At 39.1% G+C, this 24,886-nt stretch overlaps 1 long non-coding RNA gene across 1 annotated transcript; it reads left to right on the top strand.

Moving 5' to 3' along the window:
- Positions 1-782: 782 nt before the first annotated feature.
- Positions 783-21,873, top strand: LOC144284539 (uncharacterized). The gene is made up of 3 exons (XR_013352980.1): positions 783-989; positions 7,483-7,571; positions 21,740-21,873. It is a non-coding gene; the product is annotated as an uncharacterized LOC144284539 (long non-coding RNA).
- The last annotated feature ends 3,013 nt before the right edge of the window (positions 21,874-24,886 follow it).

Here is a 24,886-nt window from a genome sequence, read left to right as displayed (position 1 = left end):
AGAAGGCAAGCCGTGAAAACAAGTCCTAACTGGCATCAAATAAAAGGTTTTTAACCACATGGAGCAAATCATTCTCTGGGCTGTGCCAGGAAGGAATCTGGAAGGGACACAATTATGGAGATTACAACTAGAGAGATGATTAGAGACTTGGGGAATTCTTTTTTCAAGGACTTGCTAAGGAAATGGGACTGTAATTAGAAAGGGAAGCAGAATGAAGGCTTTTTTTTCCCTCTCTCTCTCTCTCTTTTAGGTCAACTAAAAAGCTTCAGTAAATATATAACAAGAACCTACGAAACTTCCAAATCAGTGGGAAAATGTTCTAACTTCAAAAATCACTAATGAATACATCCTAAAGCAAAGTGCTGCATTTGAAAATCAGTCTCTCGGTTACCTGTCAAGTCCAGAGCTTCAGGAGTTTGAGGTATACCCTGGAATAGCAGCTGACAAGCTATTGAAATGAAAATTCTGAATAAAATTAGGGCAGCCCATTAGCCCAAATGCGGGAACATGGTAAGAGATTTCATGGATTTGTGAGTTTGTGATTTTTTTTTCTTGTCATTGATATTCTTACTTTGAAAAGTATAGAAAGTAATTTTTGCATTTTTTGGGGTAGGGAGGGAATAAAAACCCAAACTGAGATCTGAGGTTTTTATAGTTTGGCAAATTTCAAAGATATGAAAGCAGAATTTTTGGCACTTGGGGATTGAGAGGCAAATGACATCATATGGCTTAAGGGAAATAGAGAGCTAAAAACGTACATTTGGAAAATTTCAGAAGCTGGCTGCCGCTGAAATAATTTTGAATTTTTTTCCAGTAAATTTAGTTGTCACAAAAGGCACTAGATTGACAGCCCCGCAGAGGAAAGCGTGCGGGTCCGGGAGATGCAATGTCAGCTCCTGCCTGAGGAGCGCCAGGGCTGGAGGGCCTGTGGTTGCCTTGTCGGAGCTGGCCTTTCCGGGGCCACTCCCTGCGCTGGTGACACTTTGGGGGTGAGTTAAATGATTCAGCCGCGGTCTGGTGGGCTTGTGGGGAGGAAGGAGAGCCAGTTTCCATGCTCCAGTCTCAGTTTTTTGAGCCCCCTGGCATCCCAAATTATTATTGGGGTGATTTGGAGGATTATTCATTTTGAAGCTCAACGCAGTCATCTCAAAGTTTCTGTGTTACTACGTTTCATTTCCCAAACGAGAGTTCATGGATATATTATCTTCAATAAGTGGCAGGTGAATTCAAACAAGGAGTACAGAGATGGTGAGAATGGATGAGGGGAAAAATATTTTCCAATAAAACCATGATTGGTGATTGACGGAGTGCATCCCTCATCCTTGAGTAGGCGAGGGGAAGCCCTTTGGGGGAAAGGAGGTGTTTCTGGGGGTTGTGATGGATAGAGATTGGGAGACCTGAAGTAATAGGATTTTTTTCTGTCCTCCCTTTTCTTTTTCTTCCCCAAGCTTGTTAATGCTCAGCAACCAACCTGGAGTTTATGGCTTTGCGGAGAGATGGTAAATGGGAAGTTATATAAAAACATCCTTAAATGTGAAAAAATATTAAAATGGGATAAAAAATAAAATGAAGAGGAAGGGACAGAAATGTACTTTGTGCTTCGAATACACACCTGCAAAGGTGACAACGAATTGAAAGCATAGCACAGTCAGGGCGAGTGGTGTGTGGTGGCTTTTCGTGAGGTCTGACCTCTGTAGTGATATTATTGTGTTCAACCCTCCAAACCCAGCTCTGGACAGATTGCCAAATTAACATTGGTGTTGATCCTCATGTTGGAGGAACAGGACTGGGCCATGTGGTGTGCTCCTCACTATAATAACATCCAATCATTTTTCTACTTGTTTCCAAATCTTGATTTAAAACATTTGATTTTCTTTCCTCATTGTCTCTCTTGGCTCTGGATTTCCCATAGGATTACTGACTGTTCTGCTGTTTGCCATGACTACATCCGGAAATAGGTCCACCTTTCACCCCTGAAATCATCTCAGAATGCTTCTTTCTAATTACAGGCCACTCTTTGTGCCTCCCTTCCCCTCCCCTGCCCTCCTCCCTCTTCACTTGGAGAACAGAAAAGATCTGAGCCATGGAGCATGCCAGCTCTCTCCTTGCTTTCCTTCCCCTGATGACCTAAACCATTTGGGATGAATTCTGTCTACCCCTTGCTCCCTGGTTCAAATACTTGGTTTTAATTTTTTTTTCATTTTTCCCTTCCTAACCTTCACTTTTTTGCAGGCTAACCGAGGTACTTGTGGACTCTTGATCCTAACTCCTTTTGTTTTCCCAAAGCCTCTGCTACATGAATTATTCCCTCTTTTTCTTAAATCTTTGATTACTCTTTCTCTACACTGGCTCCTTCCCCCTCTGGCTATAAACATACTTAGATCTCCTTCATCTTAGGAGAAAAACATCTCCTACAAAAACTTCTGTGTCTCCCTCAACTATTATCCTTTTCAAACTCCCTTTAAAACAAATGCCTCTATTTCTTGACCTACACTTGACTCATCAACACAGTTTGATTCTGCTCCTGCCCCATCCCCCACCCCCAGACTTTTCCATAGAAATTGTCAACAGTGATCGGCTTCTAATTGTCAAATCAAATTGGATCACCTACTTTCATCTTCCTTTTACCTGGCTTCCCTGCAGCTTGATACCAGTACTAAATATATATTTTTTCCTCCTTATGACTCTTTCCTCCTGATTTTGCTCCATGTCTTTGAAACACGTTCATTTTATCTTCGCTGGCTTCTTTCCCTTTATCCTCTCCTTAAATGTTGACTCTCTGGTATCACATTCTCTCTTCATCCTACAAGCTCTTTCTGGGCAGTTTTATTTACTCGTATGTTTTCAACCAAGTCTTCCCCATGGATGAATTTAAAATCATACGTCCAGTACTGACCTCATGCTTGAACTCCCCTCTAGTGTTTCCAGTTGTCTTCTGATATTTCAAATTCAAGCTGTCAAAAAGTGAACTCATTATCTCCAGAATCTGGCATGGCACTTGGCATGCGACAGTCTTGCTGAAGCGGAGAAGAGTTTCCAGCGGGTCAGAAGATAGCTTCCAAGCTGGTCACTTCTGCATTCTTCCCTTTTCCCTGGAGAATTCAAAACTGGGCAGATGCAAACTGATAATTCCCATCCTGACTTATCTTCAGAATCTCTACCAATTCTGTAATTACAGAAAGCAGAATACAAAATAATGACTTCAAACTCTTGTATGAACAGATGTGTTGGCCAGCTTTGCAGTGGGACCAGAAGGCCTTAAACCGTCTCAACAGAATTGGTAGATGCTTCAGTATTATCTCTGTGTGCCTTAATTTATTCTTGCTACTTTCCTGAAAAGAGATAATAATCCTATCCTGGATGTTCTAACTCTGGGATTCTGCTATGGATGTATTTAGATGGGCCTTGCTGTGCATTGAGGCTCAGTTCTGCTATTCTCTTGGTACAGTGTGTAGTATTCCAGTTATTTTAGTCCAAATTCATTTTGCCTTCTGGTCAAGACTGGTAATTCAGACTTCATTTAAGATATTGGGAAACAGAGAGGGACACTCTCAGTAGGTGGTACCACTGATCTCATCAGATGGGTGGTTGTTCTTCCAAATATGTGTTTTGTGAAGCCCAGAGAATAGAATAGTAGGAAACTATTTGGGGGTCACAGCGATGGGGGCTCCCCTTGATCTTTCTTAAGGATCACATCTTAAGCTATTACCTATTTATAATAAAAGTTAGCACTAGCAATGTCCAGTTGGGGCCTCTTGAAGCACTCCATACATTCTTTGGGGCTAGGTTAAAAAAAAGAAGGAGCCTTGGACCAGTAAAGAGAAAAATCAAGAATAAGAGGCATTTGGTGACACAAAGACAAACAAATCCTATTACATTGTTCTTAGGGTCAGCAAAACTACCCCAAGATTTCTCTCTTTTTTTTTAAAAAAAGATTTTTATTTATTTATTCATGAAAGATACACAGAGAGGCAGAGACACAGGCAGAGGGAGAAGTGGGCTCCTCGTACAGAGCCTGATATGCGACTTGATCCTGGGACCCTGGGATCATGCCCTGAGCTGAAGGCAAATGTTCAATCACTGAGCCATTCAGGCGTCCCGTACCCTAAGATTTCTGACCCCTTTTTTGTTGTTGTGGTATAATAATAATGAAAATATTCATCAAGTTCACATCAAAATCTCAGGTTTTGAATTGGAAGTCAGTACTCCCTTATGGGAGGTTCGCCTACAGGTGGAGATGGTTGTTGGAGTCATTCTAAGAATGCAAAGGTCTTCCTGTCTCCTAGGTAGGAAGGCAAAGCAAACGAGGGTAAAATATACAATGATTGGTAACATAATTCCTTTCTGTCTTTAATATTTTTATCTGGACCCCAGTTTGAAGATGTGTTTAATGAGATCTATGGAAAGCAGATGTCAGACATAAGGGACACTTGATGTTCTGTAGGGGCTGAACAGAGAGGTGGAGAGAAGAGAAGACAGTGCATATGTAGTGGGGAGGCGTGGCTCTACTCACAACTAGAAGACACTTCCTAATGGGACACACAGAGCCTTATTTAATTCTCCTGCGGCATTTCAGTCTGGATGCTTTCAGATCTTTTGAACTCAACGCTTTTATCTTCTACTGACTCAGTTGATGCAGATGAGAAAGTCCTGTGAGGCAGTCATGTCACCAAAAAGCTGTGTCCTTAGCTTTTATTGTTCTAATTGTATCCGCTCTGGAAAGCATTGGAATTGACACAGCCCAATCAATAATGACTACTTTTAAGTGAGGAACCATTCTTGGAGACATTGCTGCAGCATTTGAGATTTACAGATATATTCTCATTCAATTAAAAAGATGGAGACCATTCAACCCCTGCTGGTCAGGGAGCTGGAATTCCTGTAACAAACTTTTGCCCAACTACATTTGGCTGCGGAATACTCCTGTAAAAGAAAATTTGGGCCGTGTCCCCTGACTTGATGCCCAGTGTTTTATATATTCAAGGGAACTATGTGGAACAGCAGAGCGTCCTTTCAGTTTATTGGGAAGAAATTCTCCTGATCCAAGTTTTCCTTCTTGCAAGTTTGCTTGTGTCAGGCAAAAAGATATCCATTGGTGATGGTCCTTAACAGCTCGTAGCTTCTTCTACAACTAATGAGGGATGATCACCAAAGCTGTGCCATCCCTTTGAGCAGCTTAAGTGCTTGATGCATATATAGAAAACGTTTTGGATTCCTGGATTTGGGTATTTGGTGTAAACTTTCCCTACCTATTGTGGACAGAGGAGCCTCAAATTGTGGGTACAGCCCTGGACCAGACAGCTGGAGACTCTGACAGCTGGAGGGTAGGACAACTAAGATACCCAAAGTTCAAAGTTAGTAATAATTTAAACAAATAAATCCTATTAAGGTAAAATATGTATACAATAAAGTGCACAAATATTAAGTGTGTAACTTGATGAAATCCTCCCTACACACATATCCAAATCAAGTTATAGAATATTGCCCCATTCCAGAAGCTTAATCCTGCCTTTTCCTACTAAACACCCTCAAAAGCTTACTATTATTTTGACTCTTATCCCCACAGATTACTTCTGGCTAATTTGAATTCTCTTGTATTTCACTTTTTATGTTCAACATTATATTGGTGAGATTTACCATGATGCTGTTTGAAGCATAAATTTATTCCTTTTTATTGCTATTTACTAGTCCATTATATGAATATACTATAAAGTATATTTACCCATTCTACTGTTGAGGGTCATTTGAAATGTCTCCAAGTCTTAGCTCTTGTGAGAAAAAAATGCAATGAATAATCTTATACCAGTCTTGCATGCTGCCAAAAAGTTTTCCAAAGTGGACATTATAATTAATATGTCCATGAGCAACGGAGGAGAAATCCAGATGTTCTACATTTTTACCAGTACTTAGTATTTTCAATCTTCTAAAATTTTGGCCAGCCTGGTGAGCATGTAGTGATATCTCATTGTGGTTTTATTTTGCATTTTCCTGATGGATATACCATCTTGCATTGACCATCATTTCTTGTGCTTAATGGTCATTTGGATAGCTCATTACAAAGCATCTGTCCAAATGCTTTGTTCATTTTGAAAAATTGGGGTGCAACACCACACCTTATGGATATAGTAATGCCATGTATATTCTAAGAATTCTTTGTCTAGTGTCTATTGCAAATATCTTATCATAGGCGGTCAGTTGTCTCAAAAGTGCTATCTCTCCAGGATTCTCTCTTGTTGACACCGATGGTTATACCTAATTCCAACCTTCCAGTACTGAGTCCAAAGGAGGCAAGGAGAACCAAGGGGGAAATGGAGATCCTCAAATCAAGTCTTGTTCAGTGGGAAGGTACATTTTCTGCACTTTGGTCCCTAAACCCCCATACCTTATTTTCCTCCATGTCTTGGGGTGCCTTGTAGTCATGTCTGTTAGCACCCACATTATATTGCAATCTTTTGACTAGACTGTGAACTCCTTTGGACAGGAATACATCTTCTCATCTATGCATCTCCAACAATCAAGCCAAGGCCTGGCTATGTTCCACTTTGTCATTGCTCAAAAAATACGTATTAAGGAACCAGATGAATGGGATGATCTATCTAAGTAGATAATTCTGGAAGCAGTTTGGAGAGAGAGGATGGAGGTCTCAAATATTAAGTGGCAATTTTAGATTACACCAGTTTAGACAGCAAAGCCAGAGAAAATATGCTGAACAATAACAGAAAAGGTCTGTGTGTGTTTTTCTTCTATAGCCAAGGGATGCACAGGCAGCCCCAAGGCAATGATGATGTCAAATTTTGTTAGAGAATTTACTGAATCTGACTCAGTGATAGATGACAATACAAGACAACAAGAAAGGTATGTCACAAAGCCCAAATGACAAATGTCAATTGAATAGTGCAGTTAAGTGCTAAGAGTTCAGAGGAGCTAGTGATTACCATGAGCCACATTGATCAGGATTTTACTAGTAAGATTTTTTTCCTTAATACTAAGATGTTAGCTGACATGCTTTTCTTATTATGATGATAAATATTGTTACAAATCTGAAACTAGAATGAGTTGAATAAGAAAATACAAAAGACGAAATTTGAAATTTCAACTATCTCTCAGCCTCAGGATAAGCACTGAGAAGGAAAGAGTCAGTGGAAGTTTCTAGAGCCTCAAGGATCAGGACCACTGAACTCAGAACAGTAGCGGCCTGTAAGCTCATCCCTCTTCACAGTAGACCCTGTCTCTGCACTCATGCTCTACTCTTCCAGCCAACAGGTACTTTTACCACAGGACCACAGTGAAGCTGACCGTGCACTTTCTGGGCTTTTATAAATGGGGGGATATAATACTTGGAAATCCTCAGGTTGCATTTTTTAAATTTAGAATTGACAACACTCAAAAAACTCCACAAACTTAATGTTCCAAAGAGGTCAGTTTTTTGGGATGCCTGCCTGTTGCAGTTGGTTAAGCTTCTGACTCTTGGTTTTGGCTTAGGTCATGAATTAAGGGTGAAGAGATCCAGTCCTGGATGGGGATCCATACTCAGTGCAGAGTTTGCTTAAGGCTCTCTCTTTTTAAAATATGTAAGTAAAATCTTTAAAATAAAATAAAGTGGTAATTTTTTATTGCAGTAAAATATGCATTACATACAATTTATCATTTTAAGCATTTTTACGTCTACATTTCAGTGATGTGTAGAACATTCATGCGGTTGTGCAACAAACAACCTTCCCAGAACTTTTTCATCTTCCCAAACTGAAATTTTGTCCCCATTAAACACCCCCTTCTTCCTTTCCTCCCAGCCCTTGGCAAGCACCCTTATATTTTCTTTCTTTATGAATTTGTACCTTGGTACTTAGAGTATTTGTGTATTTGTCCTTTGTGACTGGCTTGTTCTACTGAATGTCAATGTCTTCAAGATTCATCTATGTCAGAGCATGTGTCAGAATTTCCTTTATGAATTTCAATACTATTCTATTGTTTATATATACCACATTTTGTTTAGCCATTCAGAAAGTTCAATTTTATTGTTCCTACTTCTCCAAAGTGAATGTGAATATTTTATACCTTTTTACATATTATCAGAAGAAGAAATAAAGTGGGAGGGAAAAGCACTAAAATTTATTGAGAAACTATTACACAGCCTGAGCTGGGCAGTATCCTTTACACAGTGGAGCCATTTGTGCGTCACACCTGCCCTGAGAAATGAGCAATATTCAGCCACAGGAGGTGGAGTGATTTGTTCTCAAGCTTATCAGACCATAAAGATTGTTCATTTTCCACTATTTTGCTATGCATGGGGGCAAAGTCCAGAGAAAGCCAGCACTATGCAGTTTTGAAATGTCTAGAGTTTATCTTTGGTTATTTCTCATACTTTTACTGTCTTTCTGCTTTAAACATCCTTCCCCAACCCCAGATAATCTGTCATCTAGGTCAGCCTGTTCTAGTTTTTAAGAGGAATCATTTTCTTATATTGAAAAAGCACATAACTGAGTAAGGAAAACTATGATTATTTCAATAGATGCTGAAAAGTATTTTAATTCTCCACATTCATTATTTAAGGAAAAAGGAACTTAAACACTTAGCAAGCTGAATTACAATATCCAGGTCCCTTGATACTGGATTCTTCATCCATAACAGGAGAACTAAATCTCTCCAAGTCTTGGATTTCCCTTGTCTCTTGCTATTCAATCCAATGCTTGATTTTTGTAAATTACAGTGCTATTGGTTTCTGTTATGCCTTGCAATCCTAGAAGGTACTTCAGTGATAGGAATGCTTAATCATAGAGAAGAAAGATTGTGTTCAAGTGCCCAGAGTTTGCACTAGTGACTAACTGCAGAAATGTCAGCACTTGAACTCAGTTCTTCACTGACTTAATAGCTAAGCCATGGGAATATTGCTGACTGATACACTAATTCAATTTTGACGGCTGAGTCTTATGGCTGACCTCAAGCCTAACCTACAGTTTTGCCCTGTGCTACAGTTTTTGCTCAATACTTGGATGAGAAGTCTGCTAGCTAACTGATCAAGTTTGTAGATGACATGAAGCTAGAAAGGAAAACAGAATTAAGAGTCCAAAGTATTTTTATAAGCTGGAAGCATGATCTGAATCTAAGAATATTAAATAGATGTAGGGGCCAGCATTTGGGTCCCAAAAGCCAACTAACTGCTCAAGCAGAGATATGGTAGCAGTGAATTAGTCAGGGATCTAGGAGTTGCAAGGGACAAAAATATAACTTTCATGGACATCAAAGAGGGAAATTTTTGGCTCTTACAAGCAAACCATGAGAGCTTGGAACTTGAGTACTGTTAGGACTTTTTCAAATTGCCCCATTTCTGATTCTCCTTGGGTATTTTTTGTCTTCTCTATGAGGAGAGAAGTCTGGCCTTGACTAGGTCTCAGACTCACATGTTTCTAGTTTAGTCAATAGGAATAAAGTAATTCTCTTGCCTCAGTTAAACACATTTTTTGGAAGGATTCTAATTTGCCTGTGCCACTCCAGGCCAAATGCTGTAGACAGGTAGGGGAATGTACAAAAAGCAGTCACTTGCCATGTGAAACACATGGTTAGACAATTTTTCCAGCATGAGAGCTGATGTTAGAAGGATCCAAAATGAGAAAAACTTGGGGGTTTTGTTGACTGTAGTGATGATAGGAGGTGATGGTAATATGGGGTTGTCAGAAAAGCTGGAGGTTTGCCATGATGGAACTAGGGTATCCAAAGTGAACACATGATGGGTGTCTGTTTTTTTCAGACATTCTTGACCTGTTTCTTCAGGTCATTCCTGCTGGTCATTCTGGCTGAAAAGAAAAATTGGAAAATTAGAATCTATCCATAAGAGAGTTCCAGAAAGGGGAAGAAACACAAAATTGTATCATGTGCACAAAATGAAGGATCAGGGATATTTAATCTGGAGAAGAGAATGTCTACAGACATGATAAATGTCAGTCATGTATCTGAGGAGATGTCCTATGGAAAGAGGACTGAACTTACCCTGTGCTACCCTAGGGAGGCAGTCTGGTACCAGCATCACCTGGGACCTACAAGCCCTACTATGCAGTTGAAAGAACGTAGTCCTTAGAGCCAGACAGACTAAGCTACTTATTAGCAGTGTCATGTTCGGTGCCTTGATTAACGTGTCCCATGGGAACACATGAGTGTCTCATAACATGTGTTAAAGATTCTGTGATGTCATGAATCTAAATGCTGCTAATAGGGTGCTTGACATGTAGGGGTGGCTTTATTCACAGTAGTATTAGTATTAGTAGATTTGCATAAACATATGGAAGGAATTTTCCACAAATCAGGTGATCCTGCAGCAAATGAGAGCCCTCATAGGTAGTGAGCTTGCTGTTCCTACAGGTGTTTCAGCAGAAGCTTGAAAACTACTTGGTGGAGTACATGCAAACACCTCTTCTAGGCATCAGACTAGGTGGTTTCCAGGGTCCTTTCTGATTTAGAAAGCCAGTGTTTCTGGATCCTTATCCATTTCTTAACTCCTTAAACTATTTTTCAAATTCATATTCATAATTTATCTGTTTTCAAAAATTTAACAAGTAACAGTTTTAGCGATAATTATTGCATTTCTATATTTATAGATAACTGGCACATATGGAGGTGGAATAGCACAATTTGATATTTTCTCATGTGCCAGATTTTTTTAATAAATATAGAAAATCCTATAGTTATGAAAAACTATTTGTTAAAATTAAACATATATGCAACTGGGCATCTGTTCTGATATACCAGATCTCTTGAGAACTGGGTTTCCTGTTGCCATTGGATGGAACCCAGTATTAGCCCAGAGTTCAAGGGCCCTACATGTCAGATTACCCAAATAAAAATTGAAAAAACTTTACTGGTTCTCGCATGTATTGCACTTCTGTTCATTCTGGTTAAAATTTAATTTTCTATCTATAAAAATAAAAAACATCCCCTCCCTGCAAAATGCTATAGTAGGATATATATGTATATATATATTTTTCTCAATGATAAGGATTCCAAGTAGACTGCATGGTACAGTGAAAAGATGAGATTTTTAGAGCCAAATAGATTCGGGTATAAATTTCTGACTCTCTTTCTTTCTACCTGTGTGATCTTGGGCAAATTGTTTAACATTTTTGGGCCTTCTTTTCTCACCAGTGAAAGGTAGAGAGTATCATCTACCTTTAGATATGTCGTTAAGGGTAAAATAGTATCAACACAATACCTTGCTTGCAATAGACATTTTTAAAAAATACTGGTTCCCTCTTTGATATGTGTGAGCTTATGCATTTTGGAAATGACAATAGGGATTGTATTGAGGTTGGCAATAGTTTTTAAAGTAATATCCCATTTACTGAGTGCTTCCTTTGTTCTGGGTACTAGACTAAACATTTAAAATACAAATATGCTTAATTCTATCAGTAGCTTCATGGGATGCATGGCATTTTACAAGAGACAAAACTGTTAGAGAAGTTAGCTTCTTAAAGATCCTAAAGCTTGCAAGTGTCAGAATGGGATCTCACAGCTGGTTCTAGAGCCTGATTTTTAACTCTTACTCTATACTGCTTGGCTAAAATTCTAGCAGAATCTTTAAAGAACCAAAGTAACATTAACAATGTTTTGTAGTTAGCATAGATGGTGTTTGCATTTTCATTTCACTCAGGTGAAACATGAGTTTTTTTCTTTCATGTAGTTGAATTTTCACAACCTGCTATCTTTTTGTAATCACAGCCCTCCTAGATTTTGACAGGTAGGCATTGGACTAAGATCTCCTCACCATGACCATGGTGCTAGTCTCCCCAGTAGGTCTGTTTCTATCACATCTATGCCTCGTTTATTGTATAAAATCAAACCTCTGTGTTTATTGTTCTCGTACTATTAATTCACATGGTGAAGTATTCCAAGCACTGTGATCTAGATAAAATTATGGATGAGTGAGTTTTATCCCTTGTCTCCCTTCACTTGGGAAATTTCCCTTTGGGTCTGTCGTGCCCTCCACCTCCCTGAGCAGTCAGGTCCAGCTGCTTCCATTCCCACTGTGTGCCTGGGAGACAGGAGCCTCACCCCCCAGCAGGCTCGGCAGAGTGCCTGGTACTTACTGCCCAATGACTGCCTGTGACCCCTGAGAGCTTCCAGGGATGCTCAGAACACCTGTTCTTTCAGTTTAGAAGGACACAGCTCTTAGCTTTCACTGAATGTCAATGTTTAATTTGCTAGCTTCCAATTTAGGCTTATTTTTGAGAATTCAAATCTCCTTTCAGATAAATTAAGTTAAACTACTGGTGGTGAGGGAGTTGCTTGACCTTGAATTATTTTCTTTTTCTTTTCAGAGGAGAGTTGACAAAGGGGCTGACAGATGAGATTGAACATGCTCTGGAAAAGCCAGAGAGAGTTTATGAGCATAAATATACAGATCAAGGAGCAAGTAAATATGTCAGAGACTGGTGGCATCATCTCCAGAGCAGAAACCATCCACACACACCTTTTTGATGATGTCTAGGGCCATACAGATTTCATGCTATGTGTTTTAAGTGGTCTTCTATATTAAACTTTTTTATATTTAGTAGGTTCTCAACAAATTTTAGGTAGGTAACATAAAAAATATAAATAGATTCAAGAATGTCAAGAATCTAATATTTCATTTAAAATACAATTGTACCTCTTTTATTTTTTTAATTCAATCGGGGATTTCCTTGTATCCATAGAAAAGATGGTACACTTAGGTCTAACGAACTCTTGAATTTAAGTTCACACAAAAAGTCCCTGAAGAGTGCTGCTTGGCCTTTTCCTTAAATTTCCCACTTGGACAAGAACAAGGAAAGGAATTCTTGTGCAAAGGAATGTATAATTTGACCATCATCTAGGGCAGTGGTTCTTAAATTTCACATATATCAAAATCACCTGAAAGGCTTCTTAAAGTAGATGACTAGGCCTCTCAGAGTCTCTGATATAGTAGGTTTGTTGTGGGGCCTGAGAATTTGCATTTCTAATAAACTACCAGGTGATGCAGACACTTCTAGTCTAGGGATCCTTTCAGAAAAAGCACTGATCTAGAGCAGTGCTCTCTAACAGATTCATAATGTGAGGAACATAGGTAATTTTAAATGTTCTAGTACCTTCATAAAAAAGCAAAAGGAACAGGTGAAACAGTTGGTAGAAATGTATTTTATTTAACCTAAAATAGCCAAAATATTGTTTCACCATATAGTTAGTATAAAAATTATTAATGATATATTATACATTCTTGTTTTCATGTTAAGTCTTCAAAATCTGTTGCTCTTTTATGCTTACAGCACATTCAATTTCAGATAGCCACATTTCCAGTGTTCAATAGCCACATGTAGCTACTGGCTACTATATTGGAAAGTGAAGAGTGAATATTCTAATCAATTACATTGCTAAGAGACAGGTTGAAGGGGTTAATCGTGAATCTCAACACTGGTTGCACATCAGAGTCACTTGGAGGAACTTTAAAAATATACCAATGCCTCAGGCCCATTCTCAGAAAAATCTCATCTAGTTGGTCTAATGTCAAAGGTAGGCACCAGTATTTTTAAAAATCTCCTCGAAGTGATTCTAATGTGTAGCCAGAGCAAGAATTACTGGGACAGATGGAAGTAGAGCTGAAGGTAGGATTGACCTACATATATAAGATCCACCCACATATATTTCCTTGGAGCTAAGGCCTGAGTGTGTGTGTCCCCTCTGAATACATGTATTGAAATCTTAACCCTCAAAGATGGTGGCACCAGGAGGGGGGGGACTTTAGGAGGTACTTAGGTCATGAGGGTGGAGCCTCATGAATGGGATCGGGGTCATTATAAAAGAGTCTTTAGAGAGCTCGTCGCACTTCTGCCGTGTGAAGACACATGGAGAGGTTGGCCCTTGGCAGCCCTTAAGGGCCTTCACTGGAACTCCACTGTGCTGGTGTTATGATCCCGCACATCCAACCCTCCAGAACTGTGAGGGATGGATGTTTGTTTTTATAAGGCACCCAGTTTATGGTACTTCATTGTAGAAGCCTAAATGGACTAAGTCACTTGGCAAATGGAAAAAGAAACTGATACTGATACCAATATATCTGAGGCACTTTCAAAAAGATTGTTTTATTTACTTCATATGATCCTGCAAAGCAGATCTTCTTGCTGTTTTGCAGAAAGTGTAATGGAAATGTGGCAGCATCAAGTTGGTTAGCCAATTTCAGTTGTACTGAATCAGGAGCAGATCCTAAGTTGCAGATGAAGTGATGAATTCCAAGACCTGCCCTTCCTACGGTACCATCTTGCCTGACTTATCTTACTTAATGATAATGCGGTGTCAGCTGGAACTGTGGGTCTGCTCTTCTTTATCTACTTGTTTAACTAAATACAATTCCTCAATTTCAAAGAAAACTAAAACCAAATTTCATTAGTAACAAGAAAACACAGTCAGTGGCTCTTTTCCATAGAGGACCTAGATGATTCTTCAAATGTTTTGGGTGGGGGCGGGGGCAGCAGGAGTCATCAGAATAAGGTGATTAAACACATGCTTTTTCTTCCCACTCTTCTTTCTTAAAGGGAACTTCCTCTGGGTGTTCATATATATTTGATTCTCCGAGTTGAAAGAGATGTCCATTTGATGTCTAGAAACTTTTCTAGCTCTGATTTGTGTGTTTTAAAGTTTCTTTTCTTAGAACTTACCATCCACCTGTTGCCAGGAACATAGATCACCACCAGCATGGTGCATCCATGAGTTCTGATGGCCTGGGGCACGTGGGCTGGCACCCCAGAGCAGCTCTGGTGCTCAAGGGTGGGCAATTGTGCTCCACACTCTCACACAGATTTACTATGAGCTCTTCTTAAGTGAAATATGTGACTAAAAGTCTTTTGTGATTTTTCTATCATATGGAATTTAGTACATTTAATATGTGATTTAAATCTCAGACCTGAAGTGACTTAAGCCTTTATGTATTTTAATTCACTCTGTTCTCGCTAGTTTTATGTGTAGGATATATCTATTTGATGCTAAGAATTACAATTACTTTCCAGTGTTTTACTCATAAATGTCTCTCCCGGCCCACTTTCCACGTACCTCAAAATCATTAAACAAAACAAAATAGGAATTTGGGTCTTTTGCTGATCTCAATTGTCCTCAATTTCCCCTTTAACATTATTAGTATAAGTAGATCTACCTAATTAAACCAATTATTTGTTATTCTTGCTGTAGAGGCCAGAAGTGTGACCTTGGAATTCCACTGCTAAGAACTTTAATTCTGAAATGCAGTTGACCCTTGAACAACACAGGTTTGAACTGCATTGATCCACTTATATGTGGATTATTTTCCATAAATACAGTACAGTACTATAAAAGTATTTTCTCCTCCTTGTGATTTTAATAACATTTGCTTTTCTTTAGCCTACTTTATTGTAAGAATACAGTATATAATCCATATAACTTACAAAATATGTATTAATTTACTGTTTATATTATCAGTAAGGCTTCTGGGTAACAGTAGATAATCTGTAGTTGAGTTTTGAGGAAGCCAGAAGTTATACATGGATTTTAGACTGTGGCAGGGGGTCAGCATTCCTAAACCTCGTTTTGTTAAAGGGTCAACTGTATTTTCTTGCAAACTTCTATTTTTGAGTGCCTAGATCTAAAAAATTCCATCAAACTCAGTTTAAATCCATGTCACAAGTTCCTGAAATTTGGTAACTACTGGTTCAAATAAAGGCATTTTACCCACTCTTTCTTAACTTATTAGCAGCCAGTCTTCATTATGAATATGAGGATATGACAGGGAGGTAGGAATTTTGAATGATACTAATATACATGTTTGGCCAATTTATACTAGATTCAAGTCAACAAAAAAGAGAAGACTCCAGATTATGGAAAAAGTAGGAGATAAGTTTGGATAACTAAATTTGGTTGAATTAGGTAAACTAAGAATCAGGCAAAATAATTTGCTCTTTAAATTTTGTTCTAGAGAAGAAAAAATCTTATAAGTTTTCTCATCAGGTGAGTTATAGAACTGAATTTGAGTATGGGCCAATGGCTACTTGGTGGCGGTGGCAGCGATGTTGTTAGGGAGAAGGCACTTTAATTGCCCTCAGTATGATTTCATCCCACCCCAAGGCACATCAAATAATATGTGAAAACAGGGTACTTGCTGTCCAAACCATCAGGTCCCTCCTGACCAGGCTAGATTCCTTCCCTATATATAGGATACTTGTCCTCAGGTCTTTCTGATTCATTCAGCTGAGGCCTCAAAACCTGAGGACTTGATGGGTGTCAAGGATCTCCCTCTCTAAAGCTGTGTGTAAGACCTCCTACTGTGTACCAGGATCCTGTCAGCATTGGCCATTCACCTCTAGTATTTACAAAGGGGTGTGTTGTGAGGACAGTAGTCAATGTATTGTACCCCTAGCAGTGAGGTGGATGTGTTTCTCCTTCATTGAAGCCAGCTAAAGGAGAGAGCTTCAAGAGAAATAAGTAGAGAGTTGGCCATGTCTTCTGGAGTTTGAGGAACACCTTTGTAAAGGTGCATGCTGAATGGAGCTGGCAGAGAAAGGGAGACCAGAGGTTCCAGCAAGAAGCACAACCCTCCAGGTAGGGCAGGGGGTCGGTCTCCAGGCAAGGCAAGGGACCAACAGAGGGAGTCAACCTGAAATCCGAGAGCCTTCCTGCCCAGGAAGGCCACCTGAAGGGGCCATTTGATCCCAAAGAAGGGTGGAAATTCCATTCAGGGCCAGGGAGGAGTGAGCCCAGGGAAGTTATTTGAAAGGATGTAATAAGAACACAAAATTGGTTTCCATTAGCATCCTATACAGCGGTAGGTACTTCAATAAAACATTATATAAAATGTAACTTCAAGTCCTACCAAAATAAAGATACGATAAAAGTAAAGGCATCATTCAATTTTGTAGATCCTCTGGTTTACCTAAGTCAACTGTCTCTAAGGAATTTTGGAGCTGTCACACTAATTGTACTGTACTAGAAAGATTCATTCAGCAGTGGCTTGAGGGACAGGTCAGAGGAGGGAGACAAGAGAATTCCTGCCTCTCTCTTGGCCTTTCCCTTTCCTTATCTCACCGTCAGATATCCTTACACGGAGCTCCCATAAGAAGCTCCTGTGCATTCCATTGCTGCACTTATAAAAATTGTTCTTATCTGATTTTATGGCTTATCTCCTGAACTGTCCTCTCAGCACTAAAATATCAGGGATTCCTACTCCTGTTTGTCTTCCGAGTACCTAGGACAGCTCCTGGACCACTGTGTTCTAGAAATGCTTGTCACAGGGGTGGGTAAGCCTCAGTTCTGTCACTTGCTCTGGGGTCATGAAGGTCAGAGCCTTCTTGGATAATTTACTTTATTAGGGCTACAGTCTCAGTGTATAAGGATTGATCTCCATTCTTAAGTCTCTTCTAAACCAAAAATCTCTGATGTAGTAAGCATAAAAAAAGAATCAAATAACAGAAAAAAACCAAAGACAATGTCAGTGGTTGGGAGAACATGGTTGAATCAACAGACAGAACTACTTCAGTTAGGAGTGATAATTGGGACACTGAGAACTTTTTTGAAACATGTCTATCGAAGATAAAGGGAATAGATCCTGTAAAAGACCAGTCTGTATGTCAGGTTAAAGTTGGAATTGGGGGCCATCTTTAGTGATAGAAGGTTGACTGAGAGAGAACAAAGCAAAGTAGTAAAGACAAGAGTTGCAGGCAAAGAGAGAATTGGTAAGCAGAAAAGAGAAGAATACCCCTCCCCTACAAAAGGACAAAGATAATAAGGGCAGAGGAGATTTAGGGGAAGCACTGCCCCTAGGAACCTAAAGAAAAAAATAATTTAAGAACTGTTTTTTGCAGAAACCAAACATTTTGGAACTTACAGTTCAAGGTAAAAAATCGAGGTTGAATTTGGCAGGGTTTACAAACTCCTTGCCAATTCTCATGGATCAGCGTGACCTCCTTTACCACCTCTGTCCCCAAAAGAGCTGTCAACATATGTCTTTCTTTAAAAAAAAATAAAAGATTTTATTTATTTATTCATGAGACACACACACACACACACACACACACAGAGGCAGAGACACAGGCAGAGGGAGAAGCAGGCTCCATGCAGGGAGCCCAATGTGGGACTCGATCCCGGGACTCCAGGATCACACCCTGGGCCGAAAGCAGGTGCTAAACCAGTGAGCCACCCAGGGATCCCCAACATATGTCTTTTTAAAAAAGTTTTGCTGTAATGTTATACACCCATAGATCAGAAAATTCCAAAGTGAATTGGAAGAGAATATTATATTTTATAATATTATATACATTATACCAATTTTAAAATAAAATATATTCATACTTTTGCAGTTGCTGGTACTAGAAAAGTATGCTAATTATTTCAGGTATATTTTTAATGGATTGTTCTTGGAGCAGGTCAATAAGGAGGTAAAGTGTTAATAAATTATTGTCCACACCCAAAGATCCATTCGTTCTCTCTCCAGTCACCTCTATGATGTCATGTGATCATGTAAATGGACTAAATTTAGTTCTTTAAAGAAAAAATGAGAATTATTTTCATCAGCAACCAGCACATGGATGTGCTGCCACAGGACTTTGGAATATAATCAGAAATTCAGTCAACTTCAGGACCAAGTGAAGGCTTAAAATTGGCCAATCCATATAAACTAGAGCAGGGGATGGCATGACCAAAAATTTGGGGAAGGAAAACTCGTATGGGGAAGGGATCTGGTAAAATGAGCCTCAAATGCACTTTGGATATTATAGAATTTGTTACCTTTTTTTTTTTTTTCAGGCTGGGGTGTTACTTTGCCTCTAGTTGATGTTCACTAACTTTACAGGAACCAATAGAAGAGCCCATCAGGAACATGCCCCAGTTTTTCTTTCCCTTATCTTCTGAAAGGGACAAAGTATCTCCACAGAACTCTCAAGGCAGAGGGAGAAAAAGCAGTCTGTATCATAAAAACCTCTTTTGTATATATTATGAACCGCAATATCTGGAAATCCATGAACAATTTGAAAATTGCTCAGAAGGCTGAGTGTGAGAAAGCTGTACTGTATCAAAGAAAGCATCCAGAGGACACATTTTCAAAAGGGAAAATTGCCAGCAAAGAGCACTGTGGACAATCAACATGAAAACAGGGGCTGATATAATCACAGCTAAAGGAACAAATGTTAAGCATTCTCTCTTCAGCTCAGCTGGCCTATTATACCTCTGAATACCCAGGCTTACAATGCCTCCCCTCCCTGCCTCCAATTTCAGAAGTGTCAGACAGGAGACACAGTGCCAGCAAAAAACCTTCCACCGATCTCTTGTTAGCTAACTGCGGTGTTTTGTTCTGTGGTTACATGTCTGCACAGGCCGTCATTGTGTCAGTCATAATTACCACCTGTTCGCCTGCTCCCTTCAGGTTCCATCACCTCTGCAGCATTAAGCAGCCAGCGGCAGGAAGCAGTGTCGATTGCCCAGGAGCAGTGACTGTCAGGCTCTGGGTTTCTGAGTATAATTGCTGCCTGCACACACAGAGCCCTGGCCTCTTCCCCTCCTACCCCTCCTGGATCAGGGAGGAAAAGACCCAGCTGTATGCTCTACACTAACTCACGTTCTTTAGGCAGAGGAGATCAGAGGCACATTCAATGTCATTTTCATGCCTTGAATTGGACCTGAACTCTCACACAAACATGCCATTCTGTTAAAAAAGAAAAAAATAAAAGTTCAGTTTTTAAAGACCATCCAGGCCACACCTCCTTGCCCTTGTTTCGTGCTAACTAGTACTAAGTAGTGCTCTTGGCTGCATAGATCGTTTGGTGTTTCGTAGCATCATCCCCTGAAATTTTTGATTAGAGACTTTCTCAAAAATGACCCTCGGATAGCATAGTTGTATCTTTCCTTACTCGTTCTAAGATAATACAGAGCAAATACTGAGAGCACTAGCTTATATTACTGGAACACTTAGTGTAGGACAGGCATTGTTTTACCCATTCTGCATTAAGTATGTAATTTAATCTTCATGATGCCTTAATCTGGTAGGTACCATTTTCATTCCTTTTCATGGATGAAAATATCAAAGCATAGAATGATTAAGCTCCAGCTCCTTAACTATGCAATTATCTTTTCTTTCCTTTAAACCTCTGCACATGGGGTATTCGTAATGCTGGTCCTTTCCTTCCCATCAAGTTAATTCCTGCACATGCTAAGAATTCATCTCAAATTCAAGTTGCTTGAGTTCTTGACCTCATCCCCTAGTCTGAATGAAATATTCTTATGAACTTGGTTTATATCATTTGCATAGCTCTTATTTATGCTACTGTATGGGCAGGGCCTATAAATCTCCCAAATAAATTAGTTCCTCGAGTCAACTGTCTTCTGACGCAGGACTAGTTTAACATCTATATAAGTATTAGCAAGAAAAAATGATGGAAATTATGGCTTTTTTTTTGCCATTTTTCTCCTTAAATTTGCCAAAATATGGGGGTCTTCCACTTTTTATGGCTATCATGAAGCACCGGTCACAGATGTTTGCTACTGATGCAATATTGCTCAGGAAGAGAATTTTACTTAGAATTATTAAAGTGCCATATTTATGCAGATAAAGTCTATAGGTTCAAAGTGTAATGCTTTCATGTGGATTAGAATTATTTTGCCTTCTAATAGTCTCAGGAAGGGGAGGATGGGATCCCATCAAGTAAGCCTATGGTTCCCAAAGTTGGCTGATCATAAGAATTATCTGAAGAACTCTGAGAAAACACAGATATCCTGGTATCCCACCACCACTGAATCAGAACATTTGGAGGTGAGGCCAAGGAACACGCATTTACCAAATTGCCCTCATTCTGATGATCGGCCAGTTTTGAATACAGCTATTTTATACACCTTGAGGTGGTTTTTAGTGGTTTGGTTTAAGTAATTACTGAATGCACATAAAAATGATCTTCTGATATATGGACATGGGGCCCCCAGAGCAGATAAACAACTCACCAGTCATATCAGTAGCATGAAGCAAATGTAGAAGAAATGTGCTTTTTTTTTTTTTCTGGTCAGGATTCTCAATAACAGGCTCAATTAGAATAACCTGGAGGAGCTTTTATACAAGATCTATGCCCTAGGGCTCACATCTGCCAATTAAATCAGCATCTTAAATCAGTGCAAGACTCAGACATCAGGATTCTTTGAAAAGCAGCCAGATTGATGCAGCTAGGTCAGTGGTAGAATTAACGGCCTAGTCAAGAAAGTTTGAACCCGAGATATTTCAGAAATCATCATATGCTGGGAAAACTAGACTTCCCCAAAGACTTTCCTCAGAAGGCTACTGAATCAAGATGCTCTGAAAACAGAATTCTGTGATCCAGTATGTTTCAGAGATGTTGCCTATCATGGATGCCCATCTTTGAGGCTTCTGTGCATAGGATGTATCAGTGTCTCCGAGAAGACCTATGACAAATAAAACTATTAACTTGGTTTAATTCAATATTTTTCCCCAGAAGCCACTTTTTATTTTCATGGTGTTTACTAACATCCAATGGAGCTGTAGGAACAATGAATGACTCAAGGCAAGGAGGCCAGGTACTGGAGCTCTGTACAAGGGCAGCTAGTGGGTAAAGCTCTTCTCTATCATGTTTTAGGGAGAGGGGGACTCAGACTTTGGAATCGTGGTTTTGATGCTTCAGTTTTAAAATGATGAGGTTTGAAGGGCTGGTGGAGATGGGCCTTTATCAGTGTGAATGAATCAGGGTGTTTTGACTCTCTGTTCTATGATATTTTCATTTCCTAGGTCATCCGTACAACCTTCATCAGGCCACAGATACATTCCTGATTAGAAACCTCATTGCCCCACCTTCAGCAGAACAAAAAGCTTTAGCATTGGCTTGGGGCCCACACAGAATTAGGGCGTGGTGGTTGTCTTTCTCTGGGCACTGAATTGTGAGTACAAGTGACATACATTCAGTACAAGCAGAAGCCTCTGAATCACTCGTTGTGGCTTGGCTCTGTCTCCCCACCCTCCCTCTGCCCCGAGAACAGTACGCCCCAATAGCACCTGCTCCTGCAGCTAGGGCCCCAGGACTGGAAGACGCATGCACTGGAGTCCCGCCAAGCCCAGTTTAGTCCTGGTGTAACCTGAGCAAGAAATATATAGTTGTGATTGTAAGCCAGGAAGATTTTAGAATAGTTTATTACAACTAAATGCAAACTGCATTTTGGCTCCTAATTCAAAGAAAACAATAAAAAATGAAATAATCCCAAAAATTTCCATAGTGACCTTAAGAATTTGGTGTCATTTGAAAAAAAATGTAACGGGGCTATTTTCTTATATTTAAATAAAGGATCCTTCCCTTTAGTGATCCATACTGAAATACTTTCTGTATGAAGTGAAATAATATGGGGACAGGGAAGTGGATGGAGTTATAAATAAAGAATGTCCAGTGATCAGTAACTGTTGAAGCTGGGTGATGGGTAATCAGGACTTCACCATATTATTCTATTTTATATATTTTTTAGATTTTCTACAATAAAGTTAAAAAATGAACATTCACTAATCTATTCTCTATAGGTTGAAAATTAATGGAGTTTCTTGTTAGAATTATAACAATCTTCTAATTTTATAGCATTGCTAATGAGCCATCCCCACCATAAAAGAGTCAGCCAGAGATATCTAATAATTTCCACCATGTGATTATTATTACTATTTATCTCGATGGAAATTGGTGCATGTTTTGAGTTGGAACACTAAGAAAGAGAAATGAAGATCTAGAGAACTCAAAGGATAATTATCCTTCTTTGAATATTGACACACTTACATGTTTTTCCAGACGTAGATTTTGTGTAGGCGAAAGCTATTTGATTATAAAAGATCCGGTTTCTCCAAATTTTTTAGAGGTAAAAACTTCATTAATTAGCATCAAGGAAAATGGAGCATCTGTTGCTTTTTTGTCAACAGATTTTAATAATATTGAACACTGCTAATTGGATAGAACTGAAATATAGCTCTTTGTATGTTAAATTAAGATGGTTTCTTCTGCTATTTTTTTCCAGCAAATTTTATTTAAACGGCGGCAACTCTTCAGTTTTCTTCAACCACTTAAAGTGATTTTGAATGCTTAGAGATAAAAAGTATTCACGTCAGAAAATGCTGTCATAATTCTGTTGTGATAGTTACTGTGACCTGGAAGAAAAAAAAAAAAAAAACAGTCAAACTTGCCAAGATTCCAGCTCAAGAGTTCTCTTGAACGCTTCTGAAGTCAGAAGATGAAACCGATACATTTAATAGGCTTGAGGAGAAACTCCAAAAGCAGCACTAAAGACCAAATGAAACATTTGCCAACACCAGAGTGTTGGTAGACAGTGCATATTTTTGTTTATCTTTAAACAGTGACTATTATTACCAACAAATGGTAAATTAACCATGAATCGCTGGAGGTAAACTTTTAGTCCAATTTAACCTCAGCTCTAATTAATGACAGAAATCAGAACCACTATTCAGTTGGTTAGAATCTAGTTTAGAAAGAAATAGAAAGAAAGGTGATAATGGAATCAAGTAGCTGGATTCTAATCTGGACTTCATTATTTTTTTAGCTGTGTGACTTTGGTCAAATTACTCAACCTCTCTCAACATCAGCTTCTTTGTGTAATGGTGACGAAAAGACTTACCACATAGGATGGCAGTTGTCAAGTGGTCTTTCTCTGCCCTTTGCCCTGTAATATCAGTGAAAGTCTTCAAGATTTTCTTGGTTTTCAAACACTGGCATTTTCATTAAATCCTCTGGCAAGTCAACATTCTTCTCTTTAATTCTAAGAGCTCAACATTTTAGATACTAATTATAAGTGAGATCATATAATATTTATCTTTCTCTGTCTGACATATTTCACTTAGCATAAGGTCCTCCAGGTTCATCCATGTTGTCACCAATGGCAAGACTTCATTCCTTTTTATAGTCAAATAATATTTCAATATATATGTATAATGCTTAGGTTGTTTTTGTGTCTTGGCTGTTGTGAATACAATGGGGAAAGGATAGTCTCTTCAATGAATAGTGTTGGAAAAACTGGATATCCGCATGGAAAGAATAACATTGGACCCTTATTTCATAAGCAAAAGTCAACTCAAAATGTATTAAAGATGTAAACATAAGACCTGAAACCATAAAACCCCTAGAATAAAGCATAGGGGAAAAGCTCCTTGAAAGCTCTTGTCAGTGATTTTGAGATAGGCCACCAGAAGCAGGGGCAACAAAATCCAAAAGAAATAAGTGGGACTACATCCAACCCTTGTATAGCGAAGGGAACAATTAACAAAATGGAAAGGCGACCTATGAAACATAGAACGTATTCACAAACCATGTATCTGATAAGGGATTGATATCCAAAATACATAAGGAACTCACACAACTCAGCAAAAAAGCCCAAGTAACCTGATTTTTAAGTGGGCAAAGGATCAAAATAGACAGTTCTCCAAAGAAGACATACAAATGGCCAGAAGGTACATGAAAAAGGTGCTCAACATCACTAATCAGCAGGAAAATGCAAACCAAAGCCATGAGATATAGCCTCACGCTTGTTCGAATGCTGTCATCAAAGATATAAGTGACAACAGAGGCTGGTGAGGATGTGGAGTAAAGGAACTCTCATGCACTGTTGGTGGAATATAAGTTGGGGCAATCATTGTGGGAAACAGTATGGAAGTTCTTCCAAAAATTAAAAGTAGAGCTACCATATGATCCAACAATCTCTCTACTTGGGTACATATCTGAAGGAAATGAAATCAATATCTGAAAAAAATATCTGCATTCCCAGTGCCTTTTCAAGCAGCCCAGGTTGCTGGTGCTGCCTCTCTCAAGAGGCTCTCCTCTCTAAGTGCACATCTTGGAGTCCTCCCCACCATCTTTCATCTGTGCTCCCTTAGCCACAAAAAGGCCACAGCAAC

This window comes from Canis aureus, chromosome 1, assembly GCF_053574225.1.
Source record: "Canis aureus isolate CA01 chromosome 1, VMU_Caureus_v.1.0, whole genome shotgun sequence".
In the NCBI taxonomy this organism is placed as follows: Eukaryota; Metazoa; Chordata; class Mammalia; order Carnivora; family Canidae; genus Canis; species Canis aureus.
Note: the sequence above shows the minus strand (reverse complement) of the source record. Positions and strands in the feature narration are given on the sequence as shown.